At 36.3% G+C, this 12339-nt stretch overlaps 1 protein-coding gene across 2 annotated transcripts in view; it reads left to right on the forward strand.

Annotated features, from left to right (window-relative positions):
- The window catches only part of GPC6 (glypican 6), a 1094872-nt gene that overhangs the window by 68275 nt on the left and 1014258 nt on the right, over window positions 1-12339 (forward strand). The gene's annotated exons all lie outside the window — the stretch shown is intronic.

Here is a 12339-nt window from a genome sequence, read left to right on the forward strand (position 1 = left end):
AATGTTATTTCATCCTTAATGACTGTTCTTTTTTACATATGTCTTTTCTTTTGTTCTAGTCACGTAGTCTTACATGAGGACCCACAGATGTGTTATGGATGACTTAACAACTCTATTCTTCTAAACTTTTCAGATTGCATTTCATACAGAAAAGCACTCCAGATTTGATTTTAGTTTTCTCATATTTCCCAAATGACTTTATCAAGCAATGCACTTTCCAGATTTGTTTTTATTTTTTCTCATATTTTTCTAAATGTGCTTATCAAGCAATCAACTTTCTGTATTCCATATGCACTGATCTACATTAGAAAGTAAAATATTAAATCAAAGAGCAGAAAGTACAGATTACCAAAAGATTAAGGTAGTCATAAATGTGACTTTTTTCCTATGTAAATGAATGGAGGATTAGTATATTCAGTTCAAGCTATATTTAGAATATATTAACAAATGGGGTTCAGAATATGCTATGCATAGTATATAACTTAATCATGTAGCTGAGTACCAGTCACATTTCAAAAAGATGGTTATTGACCGTCTTTTGTTAGAGTGCAGAGCAGAAATATCAAACAAAATAGTTATTATTTTATGGGAGAAAGTTAAAATGTGGATCCTAATGGTCATGAGTTTAGCATGTGATGAAGACTGAGGACAGAAGTTTAATTGCTGAATTTCAAGGTTTTGCTATTTTCTAGACAATTTCTTAGCAATTTCTGATGGTTAGGAGTGAGAGAATTCTATTTATTAGCCAACATATAATTAAAAATAGAACCAGCTTATTTTCCTCACTGTTGAGTTAGATCTTGAATATACTCAGAAAAATCTTACATTTAACTGCTTGATGGATCTGATTACCTGTCTTCTTGGAAAGGATTTCTGAGAGAGTGATGGAATATAGAACTCTACATTTTAGAGGAAAAGTGAACAGATTCAATACCTTAACCAGTGGAAATAAAGTTGTTAGATATTGCATATAAATGATTGAACTAAGGTTTCACTTCAAATAAATTCTATCTCCTAAAGAGTTACGTGAAACTATCTGATATTATAAAATAATTTAATTTACTTAAGATTCAAGGGAAGCTAAATTCAGTGAATCATAGGATTAAAAGGAATCTTTTGAAGCCATTTAGTCTATCCATCGTTTTTTTGAAGTTATACTGTAAAAACATACTGTAAGTTTGAGAAGTTATTCTTTCTGATCATATTGGACTAGGTTCTCCTTACATATTTCACAGTACATATTTGTTTTTCTGTTTTAAATATGTATGTCCCCTACTAAACTTTAAGTTCCAGTAGGGCAGGGGGTATGTCCTGTCTTTGTAGCCCCAGTGCATACAGTGGTGCTTAGAAGAGCGAAATATGAAACTTAGAAGATCAAAGATGCTTAGAAGTTCAATAAATCATTTTGAATTTTTATTTTTTATTTATCTTAAAATATTGCCAGTGAAAGACTTATCCTAGCTTCCCTTGGTAACCAGTTGTAGAATTTTCCTTATAACCATTCCTTCTCAATTGCAGGAAAAGAAAGATTTGACAGATACATATTTTTAACAAGATATATCTATAGCAGTAGTAGAAATACAATTCATGGTATGGGTAGAAGTATAGCCATATGTTTGCCAAATCAACTTAAATCTTGCCTGCCAAAAGTGGTCATGTATTCTCATCATTATTGCACAATTATACATTAATATATCATAATCTGGCTCTTCAACTAATTCAGACTTTATGATGAATCAAATAGGAAGTGAGATGAAATTTATTTTTGCTTAGTGATCTTAACCACATAAGAAGTTCAGTCAGTGGTTATTTAAAGTACAAGGGGAGAAGTTAAAACATTTAGAGTACTTTAAAAATAGTCATTATAATAATTTGCTAATTATAAATTATTTACACCTGTGCAAGACAAGAGACACAGGTGAAATGCAAAGGGCTCTTTCCCTTAGCTGCATCACATGAACTCAAAATGAGTTTGTGTATATTATTGAGGACGGTTTTCTTTTTTTTAGAGATTTTATTTATTTATTTTACAGAGAGAGAGAGAGATCACAAGTAGGCAGAGAAAGAGGGGGAAGCAGACTCCTTGCTGAGCAGAGAGCCCGATGCGGGGCTCGATCCCAGGACCCTGAGATCATGACCTGAGCTGAAGGCAGCGGCTTAACCCACTGAGCCACCTCGGTGCCCCTTTTTATTGAGGACAGTTTTAAAAATCGCTGTCCAAATGATATAGATCAAACTTTCCTCCTGATCAATTATTATTAAGAGTCATGAGGCTTGGGTAAGAAAATATTTTATATAATACTCATGTTAGCTGAGAAATGTTATTGTTAGGCAAAAAGTTGCTTGACGGCGTAAGTTATGCCTTGTATCCACAGTGACTGAAAGGTAATTGCTCATAGTAAATCCTGATGTTGGTGGAAGTTGTTGAACCAAATTATAATAAATAAATTTATAGCTATAATTTAATTTCTGAAACTTCGGTACAGATAAGTAAGACTCAACTGCATTTATAATGTTAATTAATTGATAATCTTAATGTTTCTTTATGGTATTTGGCCAAGAAGTATAAGGAGGGTGAATTACAATACTCTGTTCTAGAATCATTTCCATTGGGAACACTGATGATTACCGAGCAGTTGTCTTCCAAAGCATCTCCTGTGAGAGGGGGGATTCCTCCGTCCATTCATTTATTCATTCATTCATCTGGTATTCGATTTAATGAGCACTTATTAATTAGATACCATTGTGAGCAAAATACAATACTGGCACAATGGATGGATTCAGGTATTTTCTTCCTTTCAAAGAGGCCTCAATTTCTCTTCAGAAGTCTATGAAGTTTATAGGTAATTATACACAAATAATTCTTATTTACAAGGTAAACACTGTGCTTTTTGAAAAAAAATTTAAAGGGTCTGAATTTTATAAATTATAACTTTTTAAAAATCATAGAGCCAATATTTTGGTATGTAAATAACTCTTTTTTCCATAAAGAATGACTTCAAGAACAGCCATTTTACTGTTAGATTTGAAATATAAACATAAGGGTAATTTATGACATTGCTATTTTTTTGGGTGGTATGAATATACCCCTTCATGCTTGTTTTTATTTTTGGAGGACAGATTTTAATAAGGATTATATATATCAAATCACTTTGAAACCACTCTGTTAACATAATATATTATAGTATGCAATATGATATATTTATATATTTATTTTTCTAAATTAATGAACCCTTTAATTTAATAATATGACTTATATTTTAAACTATAATTAGTATAGGTAATTTGAAATATGTATATATATGTATATATATATACTGTAGTATAAACATAGTCATATGGAAACTATATGACTTGGGAGAAATATACAGGAATGTAGTAAGCTATAATTATTTTCATGATGCCATAATTTCGAGGTTTTAATTTTTAAAATAAATACAGGAAAAAAAACGTCCTGAATGGTTAGGCAGTCGTGTGGGGATTTTATTTATTTAGTACCACTACGGTTTCTTGGTGGTTCTCACTTAGACATAAATTCCAGTGTAGATATTGTAAACGCAGGTCCCACTCTGCCTGGCACAGCCCTGATTTATACATGTTGTACCGTATTTATTAAAAACATCCAGCTGCAGTGTCAAAGTGACCTGGTTTGGATGGTGAATGATATGGTCACTGGAGTCATAGAGTGTATTGTGAGAAGGGTTGTTTGGGAGCGAGCTGTGAAAGTTGACAACACCATCTTAGATTTCTAGGAAGACTGACTTGACCAGTTACCATGGTGAAGAAACATTTTGCAGTCTTGGATTCAGCAAGGTCCGATACCCCACTCCGGTCTTCCTCGCGAATAGTCATCTGGCCTCTGCTTGGATAACATCTGTGTCCACCTTGAAAGTACATCTTCCTTCTGAACCGTGCCCTTAAATGCTCGGGGGAGAGGCGCAGCTGGAAAACCGTACAAAAAAACACTGCAGCTAATTGTTCTAATCAAGGAGCTCCTCCGGCTTTATCGTCTCCCTATTCCATTCCTCATTACTTCCCCTACGCTTTGAATTTCCCTTTATTTTTGAGAATTCTGTAGGTAAAGGTCCATATGAATGGGGTAGGTATATTAGAGTTCTCCAGACAAACAGAAAACAAAAAGAAAAAAATATATATACACGAAGATGGCTTTCTTATAGGAATTGGCTCATGCGGGTTTGGGGACCGAGAAGTTCCACAGTGGGCCATTCGCAAGCTGGAGATCCAGTGGTACAGTTTCATCCAAATCCAAGGGTCAGGAGCTGATTTTAAGTCTCTTGAGTCTGAAGGCTTGAAAGTGGGAAGCTCTGATGTCTGAGGACAGGGGAAAACGGATGTCTTAACTCAAGAGGGGAAATGGGGAAGCTGCTTTTCCTCTGCTTTTTTTTCTACTTGGGCTCTCAGCAGATTGGATGATGCCCTTCCATGTTGGAAGAGAGGAAACCTCTGTACTCACGCTACTGATTCATATGTTAATCCCCTCCGGAAACATCCTTTCAGACACACCCAGAAACCATGTTTTACTGGCTGTCTGGGCATCCCTTAGCCTACCTAGTCAAGTGATAGGTAAAATTAACCATCACAGTGAGCAAAATTAAGATGACCCACAGGGGCACTTTGGAAACATGACAAAGTCATATCTGTGTCACAGCAGCTCTGTGGTTGCCACTGGTTTTTAGTGACCGTGCCTGGAGTGGCACGGCCCCCTGCAATGCTGTGTTGTCTCCTATTCCACACGCCTTTCAAATGTTCTTAGAGACAATCCTGCAAATGCAAAACCTGTGTATAATCTTCCCAGTTTGGAAACTGACTCTATTAGTCATTAAAACTGTATTTTCCTGTGGTTTTATTATGCAGTGAATTTTTCAGATATGCAACTATCATATAAATTGAAAAAAAAAAAAAAGACGACTATGCTTTGTTGTGTTCCATATTTTACCAGGCATTATTCACTACTGTAACAAGTCATGGTACTGATGGCTAAGCGGCTTTTGGTACTTGAATAACTTCTAGAACACGTTGGGTCTGTCTTCTCATTATGTTCATGGCCTTTTCATGAAGTTTGGTGTGAGCATTTACCTAAGCATTTATAGGAGTACATACGTACTGTTATTTAACACAATTTTTAAAAGTTGAAAGGTCCTTTTATATTATAGTTAGTCCATTTCACTGGTTAAGAAAAATATGCATGTGAGATGGGTTCTGTTGTCTGTGAATTTCATTTCCGATATAAAAAGAGATTGAGTGTCAGAGAGTTAATCGCTCCGGAATCACCCCTGTCTTAGGAATCCAGTTGCTGCCTTAACCATGGCCCTTAAACCTAAGCCTCCAACACCCACCAGGAAAGGGGCAGCACCAACTAGCCCTCACTGTGTCTTCAGAGGAAATTCTGACACCGTTTCTAGCTCTGGAAAGCCCCGCTTTCCAGGCAATTCTTTTACAGAGAATGAGATGTGACCGGCTGCCTCTTTTACCCATGTATTTGACATTTTCCCTGCGGAGACAAGCAGAAGAAACCAAGACTTGTTTCCATGTGATGATTCTTTAGATATTTTAATACAGCTAGCATCCAGTGTCCTCTCCTAATCCTTCTGCAAATGCTTTGAAGGCCCTGCACATCTGAGTCATAGCTGGACACAGGACATCCTACTTCCATTATTGCAAGCAAAGACAACGCCACTTGTTTACTTATTTTTTTCTGGTCATACAATAATAATGTTGGCAGATATTGCAACTAGAGGCAGCCAAGGCCTACGAGGTCTATTGTAATGACTGTGGTTAAGCTCTACTCCCTTGAAATCTGTCTGGTTAGTTTTGTTATGCCTGGAACATCATAGCAACCTGTACAGATAGTCCCTTTGTAAACAAATAATGACATAAATAGAGGGAGATGTAGCCTCCAGCTCCCGTGTTGTGTGCCAGTTGGCCTGTTCTCTAACCTGGATTGTTAACAAGGTGGTGATAGAAATTGTGACAGAATCCAAGTTGGATACAAACTCACAGTTCAGGAACAGTCTGCGATTGTGGCCTGACAACGTTCTCAGCTGGATGTCTGTAAACTGTGGAAGGTTCCAGCTTCCCCGGGCAGGAAGGTCTTTGGGGTGGGCAGGTAGAAGAGTGGTTTTCAGCCTCTGAGGTGCAGGAGTGGGGGAAAAAAAAAAAAAAAGAGAGGCCAAGGAGAAAATGGGTGCCCTTCCATAGAAGGCTCGAAGAAAGTCATGTGGAATATTTGTCAATAATATGTGAGTTATAAATAATTTGTTCATAAATTTACTTTGGCTTTGAAGAAGATACCTAAGCTCCCTAATTTTATTGTCATTTCACATCTGCCTTATGTGAAATTGGCAGTACTTCCAAAAACATTCCCCAACCAAATAGTTTTTTTTTTTTTTCTTCTCTGGTTATAGAGTCTTTCGAAAGAGTCACTTTTAACCTCTGGGAGATTTCAGTTCTTCTGTTGAAATAGATTTTTTTAATGCTTTTTTCAGCACATATCCTCATTATTTGTTTCTATCTAAGTGTCGGTAGATCCCAAGGGCAGGGTCCACTCACACCCTGCTTATACGATGTGTGGCCAAAAGCTCTTCTTTCCATGTCTGTTTCCTTTGGTCCTGTGAGTTGTGTGTAGCTACCTCTTACTTCCTATTTTGAGGGTTTTTTTTTGTGTTTTTTTTTTTTTTTAAGATTATTTATTTATTTGAGAGAGAGTGTGCAGGGCGAAGGGCAGAGGGGGAGAATCTCCAGCAGACTCTGTGCTGAGCGTGAAGCCTGATGCAGGGCTGGGTCTCACCACCCGGAGATCATGACCTGAGCCAAAACCAAGAACCGGATGTTCAACCAACTGATCCAGTCACGTGCTCTGCTCTCCCTCCCTTTGAGTTTAAGCAAGAAAGACCAAAACTGATTAAATACCAGTAGCTTATTTACATTATGTTATTATATTATTATTATTATTTTAAAATCCTATTATTTATCTTATACATCTATGGTTTATTAATCTGTCCTACTTTCTTTTTCTTTTTTACAAAGACAACATAGTTACATGCTGCCTAGTGATTCCTGGGAAGAGCTTGCTGTGTTCTTCCATCATTAGATAACAACTTCCTTCTCACCTTTGCTAACCTGCTTTAAGTTCTCAAGTCAGTATCCCTATGCTGAGCCTCTTATGAAGGAGGTGTTCATTGTAAACAGCATGATCAATTAAATGAAGGATAATTTATTTAGTTGAGCACCTTGAAATCCTTAGCTCATTTACAATACCTCAGGAACTCAACAGTTGTTCCACAGGCTGGTGTACGACTTTGCCTTCCTGGAAACCCAATGAGCCCAAGAAGATTTGTCCCACCAGTGGATGATTCGATTTTAACAATATCCTATTTGGCTCTCTAAACCATGCTGAAGCCATCTTTGCCATGCAGCTAATAATGTAATTTAGTCTATGATGGCATTCAGTGATAATGAAAGAGTTATTAGAGACATAACCATTTTCATATTTAACAGAGAAGCAATGAGTTCTAGGTAATGTAGTTAGGTCTCCGACCTAACATTGTCAGCACGTGTTAACTCTGTTTTAGAGATCCTTCTTTGCATCTAAGTAAGTATAATTCTGTAATTTCCCTATACTCATTATGTTAGATGCTTTACTATTGTATTTTTGACCTAGTAGCTTCTAGGATCACTTATTTGAACACAGCCCAAGGGTAAAAACAACCCAAATCCAACCAACAAACAAAAACGAAGAACCAATGAAACCTCTGAGGCTTGAAACTGTAGAAATGAAGTAGTGATTCTTCTCCCTGGATAAGTAAAACCAGTCCATTATTTGAATGTTGAGAGCTAGCCACAGTGGTACAGTTTCTTTTGAAATAAGATGGGAATGTTTTCCATCAATTTCTCAACATTTGGTTGGAATATGAGAGATCACACTAAAGTGTGCCCATAACAGAAAGCACTTGAGCTGACCAGCAGTGTGGCTTTTTAGCATTTGTGTCCTCTTTGTAAAACATGCCCGTACTGAATAATTACTCCATGTTAAGGCATTTAAGTGTGGGGATAGGAGCTTTTAATCTGCTCCAGTGTAACCCATGTAAATAGTATCTCGTGTGTACTGTTTCTTTTCTGTTCTCTAGGAGTTACATAAATGAAGGGATTATACATCCCCTGTTCTCCAAATGGGTTTCTCACAAACATTATACAAATGGGGATTTTCTGTATTGGTACATACTTTATTCTTTCTAAGACATGCCTAGCATTACTTTCTAGGTGTGACTTCTATGCTCGCCTTTAGATTGTTCTTAATTATTTTTCCATTCGTAAGTTTGATGCAATTAGAGGAATCAGAACCGTTCTCTGAATTTGAGTTGTCAAGAGAATTCTATTCTCGTTTTCTTTGCTCTAAAATGTCCTTTTTTGGTGAGTTCTGATGTCCTCAGAGATGAGCAAAGAAAGCTCGTAGGTAAGCTGAATTACACAGAAGAGTGATTTTTCTTTCTTTTTGGCTTAATTTTTCACCCAGTGATTTATTTTATTCTTTGAAAAAACACAATATAATGAGTCAAAGAAATAGGTGATAGGTGCTTTTGAACCTCGCTATTGTGGGTGAGACTGGTCTGGAAAACAAATCCAGAATCCAAGTGATCATATCAGCTAAGTACACGAACCCACCCTCTTAGAGTAAACCTAGATTTTATCAGTTCATGAGTAGAAAGGGGGAAACATTGTGGGGTTAAGGATTAAGAACGTACAATCTGGGGTATAAACTCACTATCTTAGAGTTCCCACAGGCCATTCTTGTGTTTTTCATGCCCCGCTGTGTAAATGAGAGCATTTGATCAAGGCTATCTATTTTGTCTGGTTTGAGAGAATTAGACCCTGGGCATGACTGTACCAGATCATGCAGGATGGTGGAGTTCAATGCAGCGATTTGGACCTGATTAGATGGGAAACAAGGAAGGGTGTGTATACGTGTACTGAGAAGTGAGGAGGCTGGGGATGATGAAATGCAGTAGATCAGGCCATGTAAGTAGATTGTAAAGCCAAAAGATTACATGGCCAAATTGTTGTTTTGGGTAACGCAGATCTGAGACTGATGAGAACATAGACTCATGTGCAGTGGCAGTAGCGAGAGGGAAGAGGGAGTTTAAAAAAATTAGAACTAAAATTTGAAAACTAGCATACTGTCAGTGTATAGGATGATTAAGGTAGTTTTGTTTGCTGGTTATTTTTAGGGGCCATGAGAGGGAGGAGACTTCTTTATCAAATATTTATGTCTTTTTTTTTTTTTAAAGCGTTTGCTATCCAAATTTAAAATATTATATATGCTTAAAATAGTAATTTTAGTTTTTCTTTGTTTAAAAAAGAGCTATGCAGTTCGTTATCAATATAATTCTGGTCAGAAATTCTCTGCACTGTAATTTTTTTCTTGCCATCAAAAATGAGTATGGTGATATTGTGAATTGTCATAACTTCAGTTATAGTTCCTTTTCCAAGGAAATGATACAATGTATTCCTGGAAGAGGACAAGTACATAAAATGCTGTTAATTGTCCTAGTGCAATTGTGTTGATTATTTATTTTGCTTTTAAAATTAGTACATTGTTAGCTATTGAATATTAAAATCACTACCGATGAACAGATAAGGCTGTACATACTAAATCATTTAATTAGTGATTATATTTTCTCAAACATCTGACAAGTAAATTATTCATTTTTTAGAAATTTAGGTTAATTTTGTAATATGTAATAACCATTACATATTAGTATTCTTTATAGAATACAACATTATTTCACCAGAAGTATATCTAAAACAGGCAGTTAGGAGTTTTAAAAATGCATTTTTTTAATAATATGTAATTAGGATATTTATTTGAGGAAGTATTTGTCTTTCATTTATTTTTGCCACTTATATAATCAGTCATTACCAACTGATGGTTGAGGGATTTGAGAGGCTCTCCTCTTTCTCTGTTTACCACTTTCATTGCAGATGCTTTGTTGATGGCATGTGTGAGTGAGATATTCACACAAATTGCTTTTGCCTGGTCTTCTAGCTGATGTGTTTACACATTAAAAAAAAAAAAAAAGAAATTAATAACATTCATAGTGTCCTGTTCCTTATTCCCAACCAAGGAATTCCAATGATGTCTTTTCTCAAGGACATCCATTTTTACATACTTTAGACCATCAAATTCTTAAACCTAGGCATGGAATGTGGAATATTCTTGATTTGCCCTCTTTCTGCATCTGGAACACCTTGCAACCCCTGCTACTCTACCTAAATTCATTATCAGAATCCTTTTTAAATGCTCCAGGCTGCAACCCCCCATTAAAATTATTACTTGAGTGGGAAACTGTTTTTTTTTTTTTTTTAAATTCACGCTCTAAACCGTTACCATGGAAAGGGCTTTAGGTAAGTCCATTGTCTGAATATAGAAATAAAATCAGCATTCACACCTGGCTTGCCTAATGTATGGACTCCTGTCATTACCCATTCATGGTGTACTTTTCGTAGGCCAAGCCCAGTGCCTGAGACACAAAGAGATCTAATATATCCCTCATCTTAAAGGGCTCATGATCAAGTGTTGCAAGAGTACATATAAGCAAATTGCAGTGGAGGGGATGAGAGTTGTGCTGGAAAGACATGCCCTAGAGCGTAGAGGGGAAAAAAAAAAACCAGCTTGACTCTATCCATATCCAAACCTCTGTCTTCATTGGAAAACAGCAACATTTAAATGGAAGATTTCTTTAGCAATCACTAAATAATAATTAAACTAAAAGAACCATCTATTTATCCCTTATTACGTACTTGTCACGTACAAATATTTAGTTGTTGACATCTCTTTAAGATTGGCTCTCTACTAAAATGTTTTACCTCGTTAAATCGGAGTTATGAGCCTTTCCCCCAAAATCAGTAAATCAAAATCTTATTCTGTGATTAGGAACTCGTAGCTTCAATGTTTGTTTCATTGCTCAACATATACTTTAATGCACTTTACTATTCTAAGAAGGTGCCATATCTTGTTTTCATTTTTAATTTCTACAGCGTATGCCCTAAGTGCTTAAGCTCTCATTATCTGATCTACATTTGAGGAGCAAGCTATGTTAGTACTTTGAGCCATTCTCATTAGCAAGGCAATTTTGACAGCATTTCCAAGTAGGTAGACCTGTATTATAAATGTTAGGGGAGGTTTAGAAATGTAATGGGAGAGGTGGTCCCTGTTCTTACTATTCCTGTTATTAAAAATTGGCTGAGTTTTAACATATTCATGGGATGGTTTATATGTGGTCCTGCTTTTAGAAATCAGATTCAGGTTTTAGCAGTCTTTTTATTAGCATTTTTTTCCATTAAAATCAGAAATCACACATACTAAGTCATTTAACACTGCCTAAGCTTCCATTATAATTTAAAGTATTTGGTGAACTCATTGTGTATTTTGATGTTTTTCTGAACAGAAAAAAAATGACTTAATCGTTATAAGTAGCTTTGATTAACTGGGGGCCTCTCCAGCTTCTCAAGGTTGCTATATGCTACTCAAGGTTGCCTTAACTTTTTTGATAACTGGGCCATCCTCTGACCTCACAGTATATTTGTGGTCAATGCAAACCTCACATAGCTTCTTTATGGTCATCCTACACCCTGTGATTTTATGTGAGATGCGCTTTTCTGTTTTTCTGTTTCGTTTTGTTTTTCTTTTGTTTTTAGAGTGGGATTTATGAAAGCTTTTAATTTGAAGGAAGACCAATCTCTGCAGAATTGGCGCAAGTTGTCTGTGGCCCCATATTTTCTTTTTTATTGATTTTAACAGGAAACTGACTGGATCATGGTGAATTCTCAATTGGTTTTATTAAAATTATCAGTGGAGAGTGAAATGCATGGAGTAGGCTCAAACTTTGATTGAAATCCAACATCAAATATTTCTTCTTGTTATAAAGTCAGTCTTTTCATTTTAGACTTTTCTCTGGCTGTTATTGTGCTATGATAAACCCATCTGCTGTTTCAGGACACGGTAAGAGATTTCTGATGCCAGTGTGGAGGATGCAAGAAGAATGATGGATGGCAAGGGAAGCCACTTACTCGTAATGCTTTTTGTTAAGTCATGTCCTCATGTCCTATCATACGTGACTTTCCTCCAGCAAGTTCAGCTGTTATTATGTGGCATTGTCATTCTATAAGGAAAAACTAGCTGGGAAATTTCTGATGGATCCCAAGGAGATGGAATAGCAGTCTGTATTTTGTTCATGAGTGATAGTTTTGGTCTCTTGAATTGTAGAAAGTGGACACATAGATGAGAGAGGCCATTTCAGGCTTCTTTCCCTTCCCCATAAC

This window comes from Neovison vison, chromosome 5, assembly GCF_020171115.1.
Source record: "Neovison vison isolate M4711 chromosome 5, ASM_NN_V1, whole genome shotgun sequence".
NCBI lineage: Eukaryota > Metazoa > Chordata > Mammalia > Carnivora > Mustelidae > Neogale > Neogale vison.